A 13610-nucleotide genomic window follows, 5' to 3' on the forward strand; every position below is an offset into this window, starting at 1 on the left:
CCAAGTGGTGGGGTTATTCCGTAATACCTGGGAGAGCAGACACCCCTCCCCTGGAGAGGTTGTTTTGATTTTCAATGTCTGCTAATCTTTGCTCGATAAGGCTTTTGGCTGAGCGTAGGTTCATCTTTAAGGAGTCCGCTGGGGAAATTCCGATGCTCAGAAGTTTGGCATGGATTTTTCCTACCCACGGATTAACAAAGTCATCCCGCCAGAGGCACTGAAAGAGGTAATGGTAGGGAAGCTTATGCCAGCTGGACAGCCAGTAGCCAAAGACTCGCTTCCAGATGACAGTCTCCAATGATGCAATCCTTAACTCCAGATGTATGGCTGCATTGCTCACACACATGGGGAGTTTCAGGAGGCGACGGAGAAACTGATTCTGCAATGTCCCCAGAGAGAGAGAGAGAGAGAGAGAGAGAGGTACCTCGGGTTAAGAACTTAATTCGTTCTGGAGGTCCGTTCTTAACCTGAAACTGTTCTTAAGCTGAGGTACCACTTTAGCTAACGGGGCCTCCCGCTGCCACCACGCCGCTGTTGCACGATTTCTGTTCTCATCCTGAAGCAAAGTTCTTAACCTGAGGTACTATTTCTGGGTTAGTGAAGTCTGTAACCTGAAGCATCTGTAACCTGAGGTACCACTGTATTAGGGTGTCCTGGTTTCTGAGATGCTCTGTGTATGCTGCAATTCTGGCATAGCTACATAGTTGGGGTTACTTTGCAGTAGTAGTTTGATTTAAATAAATAAAATGAAGCATGCATTGTCTTGGCTGTACTGCTTTGAGAATTACAGATGTTCAGCACTCATCAACTCTAAGGTATGTCAAAGTGAGGCATTCATTACACAGGACAAGCATGAAAAAACTTCAGGAAGAACTGAAGGAAGAAAGTGTGTCTCAAAACACACAAGGGAAGAGAATTTTTCAAGAGTACTTTGGCTTTGACAGTGTTAACTTCTGGGAAGCCCAGAAACACTTCGTTCCCAGGAACCTTTACAATGTACAATTTACATGCTGCATGATAGCTGCTTTTGCATAGCTGTTTTCAGCAGTAAAAGCTTTCATTTTGCTTTTACTTACAGAAAAAAAGACTTGATTCTCTTTTAAAGGTAAAGGTAAAGGTACCCCTGCCCGTACGGGCCAGTCTTGACAGACTCTGGGGTTGTGCGCCCATCTCACTTAAGAGGCCAGGGGCCAGCGCTGTCCAGAGACACTTCCGGGTCACGTGGCCAGCGTGACATCGCTGCTCTGGCGAGCCAGAGCCACACACGGAAACGCCGTTTACCTTCCCGCTGGTAAGCGGTCCCTATTTATCTACTTGCACCTGGAGGTGCTTTCGAACTGCTAGGTTGGCAGGCGCTGGGACCGAGCAGCGGGAGCGCACCCCGCCGCAGGGATTCGAACCGCCGACCTTTCGATCGGCAAGCCCTAGGCGCTGAGGCTTTAACCCACAGCGCCACCTGCGTCCCTTGATTCTCTTTTATTTAGTCCCAATTGTCAACTGGAACCTTCTGACAAACCCCTTGAGTTTATGCAGCCTTGAGTTACCTATTTTAGCAAAGCAAGGTTACACTACTATTACGGATGATATAGTAATTGTAGTTTCCAGAGATAATTGAGCAATAGCAATGAAAATATTTTTCAGCTCAGTAAAGCAAATGTGCAGATAATGGAGCCTTTTGAAGGAGGTACAATTTTTTTATTCAGTGGGCCTTAAATGGTAAAAGAAGCAAACAGGGCCAACTCCTAGTTGTATAGAAGGGACACATTGCTGCAATCCCTAGTGAAATATTTATTCATTTATTTAATTTATACACCATTTAACTATGGTTAGTCTCTAAATGGTTTGCAAAGCTACAACACAAAAATAAAAATCAATTACAACTGTACAATCAAACTACAAGTGAAAAATGCCTGATAGAGAAAAATTATTCAGTAGACGCTGAAAGTTCAGTTGGGTTTGTCTGACGTTAACTGGAAGGGAATGCCATAAATTTGGGCCAAAGCAATCTAAACATGACATCTAAAGCACCACTATGATACACCTGTATCTTTACGTATGCCTAATCACAGCCAAGCATCAGAAGCTCTTACCAATGTATTTTATTCAACATTCATAGAGAGAGGCTCAGAAATGCAGCCTCTTGGACCTATGGCATTGCTCTGAGTAATCTCCAACCCCCTTCTCTCCTCAATCGTCAACAGCACCACCCTGCTTACGATGGCTGCTTAGGGCCATTTGCCTCTGAGCCTTTTGCTCTCCTACTTTCAATGCTCACCAGGTTCTGGGAGAAGGGGGGACTGGAACTCTTTCTAGTGATAACATGTCAGCCAGCTGCTCAGGCTCTGCTTATCCCTCCTGCCATTATTTCCCAACTTTGCCCCTCATCTACCTCTGAGCCACGACCTTCCTCATACCACTGTTGTAAATCTATACTGTCTTCCTCTTCTCTGGAAGGTTGAGGAGGGGGAGGCAGTCTCCACCATTCCCCCTCTGTCCAGTCTCTGACAATCACAAGCATTAAAATGTTGAACCACCATCCCTTGAGCAATGGCCATGGTGGCTGGGGCGACGGGAATTTTAGGCCAAAATATCTAGAGGGCAGCAGATAAGGGAAAGACTGGTTTATGAAAACACATCTTCTTGACCCATCAGTTCTACATTTGATGATTCTTATCTTTCTTTTTTAATCCAATATCTGCACATTGCACCATCTACAGCTAAGCCTTCAACAGAAAGTAGTGTTGCTCCAACCTGGAGCAGGAGTGAGAGCATTTCATGAATATTTCCCTACATACCATTTAATATGGCCCCTGTTTTTGCTGAATTTTCATATCCATTTGGCAAAAGCATGAAATATCATTCACAGTGTTAAAGTTGCAGAGGGAACTGGGCCAATGCTCCATCACTCCTGCTGATGTTGTTGTTTAGTCGTTTAGTCGTGTCCGACTCTTCGTGACCCCATGGACCAGAGCACGCCAGGCTCTCCTGTCTTCCACTGCCTCCCGCAGTTTGGTCAGACTCATGTTTGTAGCTTCGAGAACACTGTCCAACCATCTTGTCCTCTGTCGTCCCCTTCTCCTTGTGCCCTCCATCTTTCCCAACATCAGGGTCTTTTCCAGGGAGTCTTCTCTTCTCATAAGGTGGCCAAAGTATTGGAGCCTCAGCTTCAGGATCTGTCCTTCCAGTGAGCACTCAGGGCTGATTTCCTTAAGAATGGATACATTTGATATTCTTGCAGTCCATGGGACTCTCAAGAGTCTCCTCCAGCACCATAATTCAAAAGCATCAATTCTTCGGCGATCAGCCTTCTTTATGGTCCAGCTCTCACTCCTATCCATGTATTTATTTCCACAAATGAATATACTACTTAACACTGGTGTTTCTAAGTGGTATAGAATCAGATTACCCCACCCCATAAAAAAAATGCAGTGGATAAAATGAAATTAATCAATTTAATTAATTTAAAATTAATTTCCTTCTCCTTTCTCCAGCCCAATGATTTATTGACTTTTAACTAAACTGTCCCTCCCTGATATCACCCTATCTTGTTTCCCTCACTCATACAAGTTTATACCAAATTGAAAAATCAAGGTAGCAAAAGGGGCTGCTTCTAACTCCACTGAAGTGGTGTAAGCCCCACTGAATTCAGTGGACTTATAAGAATGTGTGAAGAGCCTGCTGGATCAGCCCAATCGCCAATCTAGTGCAACATCCTGTTCTTACAGTGGCCAACCAGATGTCTAAAAGAAGCCCAAGAGCAGGACTTGAGTGCAACAGCATTCTACCCGTCTGTGATCCCCAGCAAGTAACTTTCAGGGACATAGCATCTCCAGCAATGGTGATAGAACATTGGCATTGTGGTTTGGTATCTGCTCATAGCCTTACTGTCCATGAATTTGTCTACTCTTTGTTTTAAAGCTGTTCAGGGTGGTGGCCATCAGTGCATGGTGCCTTCTTTCCCTCCAACCGAATTCAGATCAAATGAGCATCCTGTTCACACAGTGGCCAACCTGGTGCCCATGGCAGGCCACGACCATAGCAGCATTCTCCTCACTTGTGATTCCAAGAAGCAGGGCTGGATTTAGGTTTGATGAGGCCCTAAGCTTCTGAAGGTAATGGGGCCCTTTATATGTCCAGCTGTCCTTTGTCAACAACAAATTGTCACTGTTTTTTGTGTTGAATATATGCTACATGGTGATTTATGGACCTAATAGGTATCTAAAGTCATTTGCACATAACAAAACATGTATTTTATCAAAGTAATTGTTGAACGTCTCTTATATTTTGGAAATGTACAGCCAGGTTTTCTTTCTTTTAATTTTTTTGGGGCCCCCAATAGAGTGGGGCCCTAAGCTATAGCTTGTTTAGATTATACATAAATTTGGCACTGCCAAGAAGCCAGTAATCATACTGCCCTTGACAGTGGAGAATAAAGATGAAAAAGGTAACTCCAGAGATGACCCCAGAGAAAATATAAATTACTGTGGGGAAACCAACTGGTATCTACTTATCTGGTAGTTTCTCTCCAAAAGTCTTAATGGATGAGAGGGGATTCCTTTCTCTACTCAATTAGGTCGGAGGCTTCCATGGCAATTGTGATGGTTCTAGGGGTTGCTCGTGCGTAAATCGGCGCCACGCTTGGCTGAGTTACCTGGGTGAACCCTTTCTGTCCAGACAACCACTCACCTGTGGCTGTCTCAGTCGCTGGCAGAATCCGTCATTGGGCGTTTCTTGAACTTCTTCCAGCAAAGAAGCTCTTTGACGCCTAGTCTCCGCCTACTCTCCCTGCGCGGAAGCCTTCTGCGCAGGGAGGGTGTGGGCAGCGGAGGACCCGTGCTCTCCCCGCTGGTCTCCGGCGAGGAGTCATGGAGCCATCTCACCGATTCCCCCATCTGCCCCCCTTCTCCACTAGTGTTACGCTGATTTCCTTCCCCAGAAGATGGGCTGCTTCTCTCCCTCCCGGTACGCTCTCCGGAATCCCTCTGGAGCCCTCCTTCTCCCTCTGGCTCCGATGGCAGTTCCCTGACAGCAATGAGGGATAAAAAAGAAGTCCACTTCAATCCTTCCCCCCCCCACCTTTCTCTCTAATACTGAATTTATTTGCTCTGCCTTTCACATTGTTTATTATTATTATTATTATTATTATTATTATTATTATTATTAGACCGTCCTATACCTGCAGGTCTCAGGACGGTTCACAGGATAAAATCAGAATATGAAATCATAAATTAAAACAACAACAACCCAATACACCCCCCCCCCATTTTAAAAGGGCATATGACTTTAAAAGCTGTCATTTCAGCATAGATAAAACTTGCTGCTCAAGATGAAGGCCCAAGGTCATAAGGGTTATCTACAATAAAATGGTTTGGGATTGTCTGCCTCTGACTGGTCAAAGTGAAGTATCACCTTATTTGGAGCGGCAGCTGAGACCACCTTCAGAACATTCCTACCATAAGACATATGCTTATTATGGATTCTGTATCCCTGCTTTTTCTTAAAAAAATATCTCTCAATCTTTCTTCTTGTTACCAGCTAATTTTGCAAATCAATTAAAATGTATGAGAAAAACTACAATGAGGTCAAAGAGTACTTTGTAAAGGGTTTTTAAAAAACAAAAAACAAAAAACACAACACCAAAATTATAATTAATAATGGAAGCATCATAAGGATAAAGAATTATTATTTCAATGTTACATTTAGTTCGCTTCCAATAAAGCTGAACACCTTATTTTTAGCTCAAATCCTTCAGAGTGATTTATTGTTTTGTTTTATGTGGTATATCATTTACTACACTCGAATGCTTGCAAAAGGCTTTTTCTTATTTAATCACCAGTAACGTGAATTATTTAGTGAAGCACAAGAGACATAACAAGGATTTAGAAGGTAAAATAAAAGTGAAGAAGCGTATTCCTAAATATATTCATTATTAGTGACTATGGGATCATCTAAAAATAGAGCAGTCAGTTAAAGCTGTAGGTAGAGATGCATTACTCCAATATAAATGTTCCCAGAAATGAGTTCACAGCACAATCCTAACCATGTCTACTCAGAAGAAAGTCCCCATTGATTCCAGTGGGTCTTGCTCCTAGGGAAGTAAATATGGGCTTGCAGTCACATGCCCCCAATACTGTCACAGCAATCCAAACTGTATGAAGCCAGTGTAATTTTGTTTTCTTACTATATAGCAGCCATTTTCCCTAATCTGTGCATTTATTCTAGCAATTTTCTTTAAGATAACACCTTTTTGTTTTCACTATAAATACAATTTTTGTGCGCTTCCCCCAAATACGTTTGTTTGTCCAAAACATTTTTGGTTGGAAGACTGTATTGCAATACCTAAACAATTATCATTTTTGAAAGATAACTGCGTTTTGCTGCAGATATTGGTTCAGAAAGTGCAGATTAGTAGGTTCACACCAAGATGCAAGCCAAAAGGATTTTTACTCCATTCCTTGCTGCTGCAGAAGTAGTAGACATCCTGGGTCACCATTGTGAAAACACAATCTGTAACAAAGCGTGCTTTCTGCCATCTTAGAAAAAGGAGCATAGGAATCTGCCTTCTATCAGGTTAGACCATTTGTCCATCTTGGTCTCTACTGTCAGTGCTGACTGCCATTGCCAGTCTTTCCCTGAACTAGGAACGTTTTGCTTGCAAAGCATGTTTGAGACCCCTGGACAATGTCCCCTTCTCCTGCAGCTTCTTAGAAGGTAAACAACAGTAGGAAGTGCAGCTAGGTCAGGGAGGTTTTGACCAGTCATTTTATATTGCTAGGGTTCATCTTGTTAGGTAAAGGTAAAGGGACCCCTGACCACTAGGTCCAGTCATGCCCGACTCTGGGGTTGCGGCACTCATCTCGCTTTATTGGCCGAGGTGGCCGGCGTACAGCTTCCGTGTCATGTGGCCAGCATGCCTAAACTGCTTCTGGTGAACCAGAGCAGTGCACGGAAATGCCGTTTACCTTCCTGCCAGAGTGGTACCTATTTATCTACTTGCACTTTGATGTGCTTTCGAACTGTTAGGCTGGCAGGAGCAGGGACCGAGCAACGGGAGCTCACCCTATCGTGGGGATTTGAACCGCCGACCTTCTGATCGGCAAGTCCTAGGCTCTGTGGTTCAACCCACAGCACCACCCACATCCCATTCATCTTGTTACAAGGGTTCTATCCTAAGGTATACCTTAGGATAAGGTACCTTAGGATAAGGGGAGCCCCACAGTTCATCTCATGTCATTGTTGAGAAATAGCATTGCATCCCAGCTCTTTGAGGTGTTCATCTTAAATTCATGTGCTCATTCCATATGGTCAGGATTCAAATTGTTATTTTTGTTTAGCACGTGATTTGGCATACACCCTGTGCAATTTTTCCTGATTTATACACCTAGCTAGGGATGGGCAAATATGTCAGTTTCAGTTTCTCCTTTTTACAAACTTGAGTTCAGTTCTTAATTTTATTTATTAATTTTTTTAAAAAGAAGTCCTCACCAAAATTTATTGATATTTTAGTGCACATTTATCCTAATATACATATATTTGTGTGCAGTTTTGCTTAATATACACTTTTTTTTGCATACAGCCCATTCTTGCATGTTATTTTCACCAATATATGCATGTATACAAACACTTTAGTATGTGCATTTCCCTGCACATTACCTTGCTGAAAACCTGTATTGCAAAATTCAGAGAAACGTGACTTTCAAACGATGGCTCAGCTTTGGTTCGTGTATTGTTTGTGAAAGTACAAAGTAAGTAGATTCCCCTTTAAATGTGAAGTGAAGTGAATTTCTCCCCAATTCCATGTAGTATTGCAAACACTATTTTGTAAGCATCCCATTGTTTCAAAAGCATTTTTGTGTGTGTTTATGCAGTGTTTTTTTCTGGGGGGAGGGGGACGACACAGGGGTACGCATACCTCTAAACATTTTGTGAACCTAAGTTTGGCCTCATTGAGGGGCAGTATTTCAATAAGAGCAGGTAAATGAGAGTACCCCTAAGCATTTTAAAGAAAAAAAGCACTGTGTTTATGACTTGGGTGCTGATGTTTAAGAATTAGAACTCCAGCTTCTCTGTGGACTTATGGAACAAGTTGCATAGTTTTTTGAATCTGTGGAAGCCTATCCCTTTTTTATCTTCCTACACAGAAAAAAATAGGGTTCTTTCTGGAAATTAGAGGTGTAGCTTCTATTCCTTGTTATTTTGGTTTCATCTCAAATAGAAAGCATGAATCATATCTTGAAAAGTGAAAATGCTTTTTTTATTTTTTTTGCCTAGGGAATTGCTCTGACAGAATTATAGAGGGGTTTTTTCCTTCCTGCTTGTGTAATTTTGAGCTGAAAAACAATATAGAAAAGAGGCAATATTACAGAAGAATGGAGTTCAGCTAGGCAGCCACTGGAGTGCCATTTTCAGAACACTGTTTAAAGTAATCAAGTAATTTCACAATGTTCTTGGGAAAAGTGAAAATGTCAGATGTTTTTTGATTTCCTTTAGTCTTTCAGAAATAATCTATCTGTGGCAACCCAGTTCTATCCTAGGACATGCCTAATTCTGCGCTGGATCAATTGGATCATCTCCAGCTAACCTTGAGCCAAAGAGTCAAGGCACCATGTTTCAAAATGGCACATTCAAAGGATTAGTTATGGGAAAGAGCTGCAAATTCAAGTGATTTCCATATTGGGTCTTGGCAGGTTATTTTGAATGGTGTAACACTGTTCTTGGCTTAGTATTGCATTTGGTGGATTACTGGAAATCCGGCGTTGTGGGTGCCTTTCGATTTCCCTCTGTTGACCTCATATTTTATTGCAGACTTTATCTTGCAACATCTCTCAATTTCAGAAGCAGTTTTCTATATGGAGTGGGAGCTTCTTTCAAGAACTTGACGTCTAGCTGTATGATAAGCATACAAATCAAAAGTGGGAAATCTCAGGATTGGGGGCCAAATACAGCTCTCCAAGGCTCTGTATCTGTCCCTCAGGGCTCTCCCCAGTTCCACTCTTTGCTCGACTACTACTGTCCCCCCAGGCTACACCCCTCACTGGTCCTACGTCTCACTCTCCTTGGGTGTTTTTTTGCATGGCAAGAATGTGTCCTTGAATTCTAATAATGCCTCTTGCTTGCCTAAATAAAGTGGGGTGTATAAGTGTGTGAAGAAACTAGAAAAGTTTAAATTCACTGCTCTGTCCATTTTTGTCTCTGGTCCTGTCTACCACGGGTATGTGGCCTCTAGCAGCTTGACCATAAGCAAATGTGGCCCCAGCATGGGGGGGGGGGGAAATCCCCAGCCCTAATTTAAACACACAGAGCTGCAAAGATCAACGAAACTGTACACTCCTGTATTATAGCTGTTTGACTGACTGAACTCGAAGAGTACTCATTAATGATTCTTTGTCATCCTGGAAAAGTGGCAAGTGGGGTGCAGGGAAAGCAAAATGCTTGTTTACAAAGCTATTGCACTACCAACTTTACTGTACGCTTGTGAAATATGGACCACTTATAAACACCATCTCCAACTCCTCGAAAGATTCCATCAATGGTGTCTCCCAAAAAATTTACACATCACTTGGGAAGATGGGTGAATTAATGCCAGTGTATTGGAAGAAACAAAGATCACCAGTGTCAAAGCAATGATTCTTCAACATCAACTTTGTTGGACTGTTCATGTTGTGCAGATGCCTGATTATTGTCTTCCAAAGCAACAACTTTATTCCAAACTTAAAAATGGAAAGCGTAATGCTGGTGGTCAACAAAAGAGGTTTAAAGACTCTCTCAAAGCAAATCTTTTTTTAAAAAGTTGTATAAACACCAAAGGTGTCATGGACTTTGAAGACACTCGGACACATGACGAAAGGGAGAAATGTGCGAAGAGAAAGGCATGTTTGGCAAACCCTCACCATTATCAACTCTCACTCAGGAACCTATGTCCCCAGTGTGGAAGGACGTGTGGATCCAGAATTGGCCTCCACAGTCACTTACAGACTCACTTTTAAGACCGTGTTCATGAAAGACAATCTCACTCGGCCAGGAGTGACCACCAAAGAAAGAAGCAGGGTTCTGCCCTTGGCCCATTGTTGTTCAATGTCTTTATAAATGAATTGAGGGTGCACAAATGTGACATGAAGGCTGGAAACTTTAACCCTCCCATGTGGAAATCCCTTGCAGATGACTATAGTGCCTGGTGATAGACAGTCAGCTCATGTATCCATAGCAGTTACCAGAGAAGGAACGACCACTGGGAGGAATGCAAAGAAATACCATGATGCATCTGCAACATCACAACTGGACACCTTCATCTGCCCCAGCTGCAACAAAACATGTCTCTCCTGTGTCTGTCTCTACAGCCACAGCAGGCACTGCAACCTTCCAACTGTTTGTCTTCATATCCAAAGGCGCACTCTTCCATTTTTTCCTGAGACGAATGGATGCCAACACACTAATGACCCCATTTTATGCTGGCCTCAAACCATTCAGGGATCTGTTGCTCTCTTTTGCCAAAGGACATACCTTTGTTGTAGATTGTCTCTTTGATGTGCTTTCATTGTGTTTCGACACTATATCTGTGGCAGTTCAGTAGAGCTTGTTCAATGAACTCTCTCTCTCTCTCTCTCTCTCTATATATATATATATATGGGGAGTCATACACACACACACACACACACACAAAATAGAAGCTAGGGAAGTTAATGTAGATGTCAAAATAAACTAAATATATTTTAGTGCAAGCATAGGAAAGGAAATGTTAAAATACCACAAGTGAATTGCAAATAAGCTGAGAGGTTAAATGGACAACTCTGTAACTTTCTGTATCAACAAATGAGTGTTTGTGATGGCTCACCACCACCACAACTACCAAGCTGTCTTGTGGCACAACAGTACAATTATTATTTATGAGGAAGGAAAGTCCCATACTCATCATCAGGACCCCACACTGGCTGTTTCATTCATCACTGTATATTCAGATAAGAAGATCTGTCTTTTCTGTAGAGTCCTGCCAATTATTTTCAAAAGAGCCATGGAGCAATTAGAGAACTTAAAGGATGCAAATATTCCCAATTCCCTCAGCAAGATTCATTTTCCTTGAAATTCTCATAACTCCTGTTAGAATTTTAACATGTAAGGTGCTGATGAGATTTTGAGCTGAGTTGCAGCTTCATTAGCTACAAATCCCAAGATGTAATTCCATCAACAAATAACATTGCATCAACAAATAACATTGGATGAGGAACACCACCCTCATGCTGTCTTGTGACATCGCACCACCCTGCCAGTGGTGGATAAAGCCAGAGGCAAAGCACTACTCTTCTGGAAATAGCCACCATTTCCTAATGTCGTCTTCATACCATTAAGCAAATCTGCAATAGGACACAGAAGAGACATGGAAATCCTTAATGTGGCAACAATACTGGTTTAATATATTAAAACAATATTTTACAGCACACTCCCTCCTAGTGTATATGTCTATCTACCTATTACGTGCCTGGAGAACTGCACTGCAAATTTTTTGCAATTTTTTTTTTACTGAATTTTCAAAAGTTTTAGATATACACTTCAATACACAATAAATTTATCTTTTCTCAGCTTCCCACCCCATTTTCCATGGTGTTTTAATCCCCACCCCATGATGCACAATACCTTCTATTTCTTATATCCACATATCTATATTATATTGTCTAGTTCCTTCTGTTGCTCAAATGTCAAATCCTGCTTATGAGTTCGTCGACTTATAATAGTTCCCTAAATAGTCTGAAAATACAAGTGCATATTTTGAAGGATGAGAGTATTTTGGTTTATATGTTGTCTTGGAAAATTTCTCCTCCATCCCTACCAAGAAGCCTTCTATATTATCACAAGACCTACCTGAGAAGAGGTCAATTTATTCAAATTGAGTCTGCAAGCTTCTTCTCACAGCCACACAATGACCCTGTTAACTGAGACATCTTTCACATTTTGCTCAGCCAAAAGCCAAACATTTCTATTATCTGATCCCATATGGTTCAGCTGCTCCAGGTGATTGGTCCAATCATGTGGGCAGGGACAAATTAACAGCAGTATGTTGGCTGTAGCATTGTATTCAGAGCGGAGAAAGAAATAAGAATAAAAAGACAGGGATAATTTCATTTAAGTGGGGAGTCATCCAGGAAAAGTGTCAGAGTTGGCTTTTTTTTTACAGTCCTTATGACTGATTTGGAAGGAGGAGCAAATAGGACATTTCTTAAACCTTCAAACAATATTAAATTGGGAATGTTTTCAAACTCCAGTGCAAACAAAGATCCAACAAAATTGCCAAAGGTGAGAATTATTGGCAGAAGACAAAATTGGATTTCGTTTAAGGCACCCACTACCAGTAGCTTCTCCTTGAAAATCTGCAGTGATTTGACACATGGGAGAGACTGATCACAGCCAAAACATTGTATTTACAGTCCCCGATCCCATATGTTTGGCAGGGAGAAGAATTAACTAAGAGGCAGAAGTGCAACAATAGCTCTTCTGAGAACCCAGCAATGTGGGACAGGAACTGAAGAAGTGGCTCCTCATCCAGCTAGAATTATATTCAAAGGGCTGGTGCACTAGTGGAACATATTATGGAATCAGTGCCCTTCCATGAATCGTTGCGCAACAGCTTCCATGGTGCAACATTGTGAAATAAAAATTGTATAGTGCCTTGTATTAGCCGAAGTACATTTCTAGCTTTCGGTTCTTTTCTCCTGCACCAGACTTTTGTGCTGTATCTAGAAAATGCAGCGGCAGCTGGAACTGATGAGGCAGCAGGCAGGGTGGCTAATGAGAGCCGGGGGGGTGGGGTTGTCACTGGAAGCAGTCAATGTATTCTGGTTTCCTTCCCATCCTCCTCTCTTGCAAAAAAATACAGCAGGCATTTTAGCCATTCTTAGACAAAATTGCCAGAGGAGAAAAACTGGAATTAGCATCGAATACCTAGATATACTGTATTTTTCGCTGTATAAGACTCACCAGACCACAAGACACACCTAGTTTTTGGAGGAGGAAAACAAGAAAAAAATATATTCTGAATCTCAGAAGCCAGAACAGCAAGGTGGATCGCTGCGCAGTGAAAGCAGCAATCCCTCTTGCTGTTCTGGCTTCTGGGATAGCTGCGCAGCCTGCATTTGCTCCATAAGACGCAGACACATTTCCCCTTACATTTTAGGAGGGAAAAAGTGAGTCTTATAGAGCAAAAAATATGGTACCTGGGATTTTCCGGTGTTGCTTAAACCAAGGGAGATGGACAAAAAAAAGACTCCAGTGAGTCTCTGAATGATAATGTATGAATACAACTCTGGGTGGGCACAAGACTGCTGGGCTGTGACTTCAGATCTGGAAGTGCAGAAGGGGGTGGGGAGGTGGAGCTCTGCAGCAGCTCCTCTGTCCATATAAACCAACCCAGACTCTGTAATCATCATATGAGCCCCTTCTTTGTGTGCCTAATCCACATGAAGTCTGGAGGATGGCAAAACAAGAACGGGCATTTTCTGCAATGGCTCCCCATTTGTGGAATGTTCTCCTTAGGGAGGATCGTCTGGCACCTTCATTATATATATATTAGGTGCCAGACCAAAACATTCCTCTTCAACCAGGTCTTGGGCTGATTAATATTC

Source organism: Podarcis cretensis, assembly GCF_951804945.1.
Source record: "Podarcis cretensis genome assembly, chromosome: 4".
Lineage (NCBI taxonomy): Eukaryota > Metazoa > Chordata > Lepidosauria > Squamata > Lacertidae > Podarcis > Podarcis cretensis.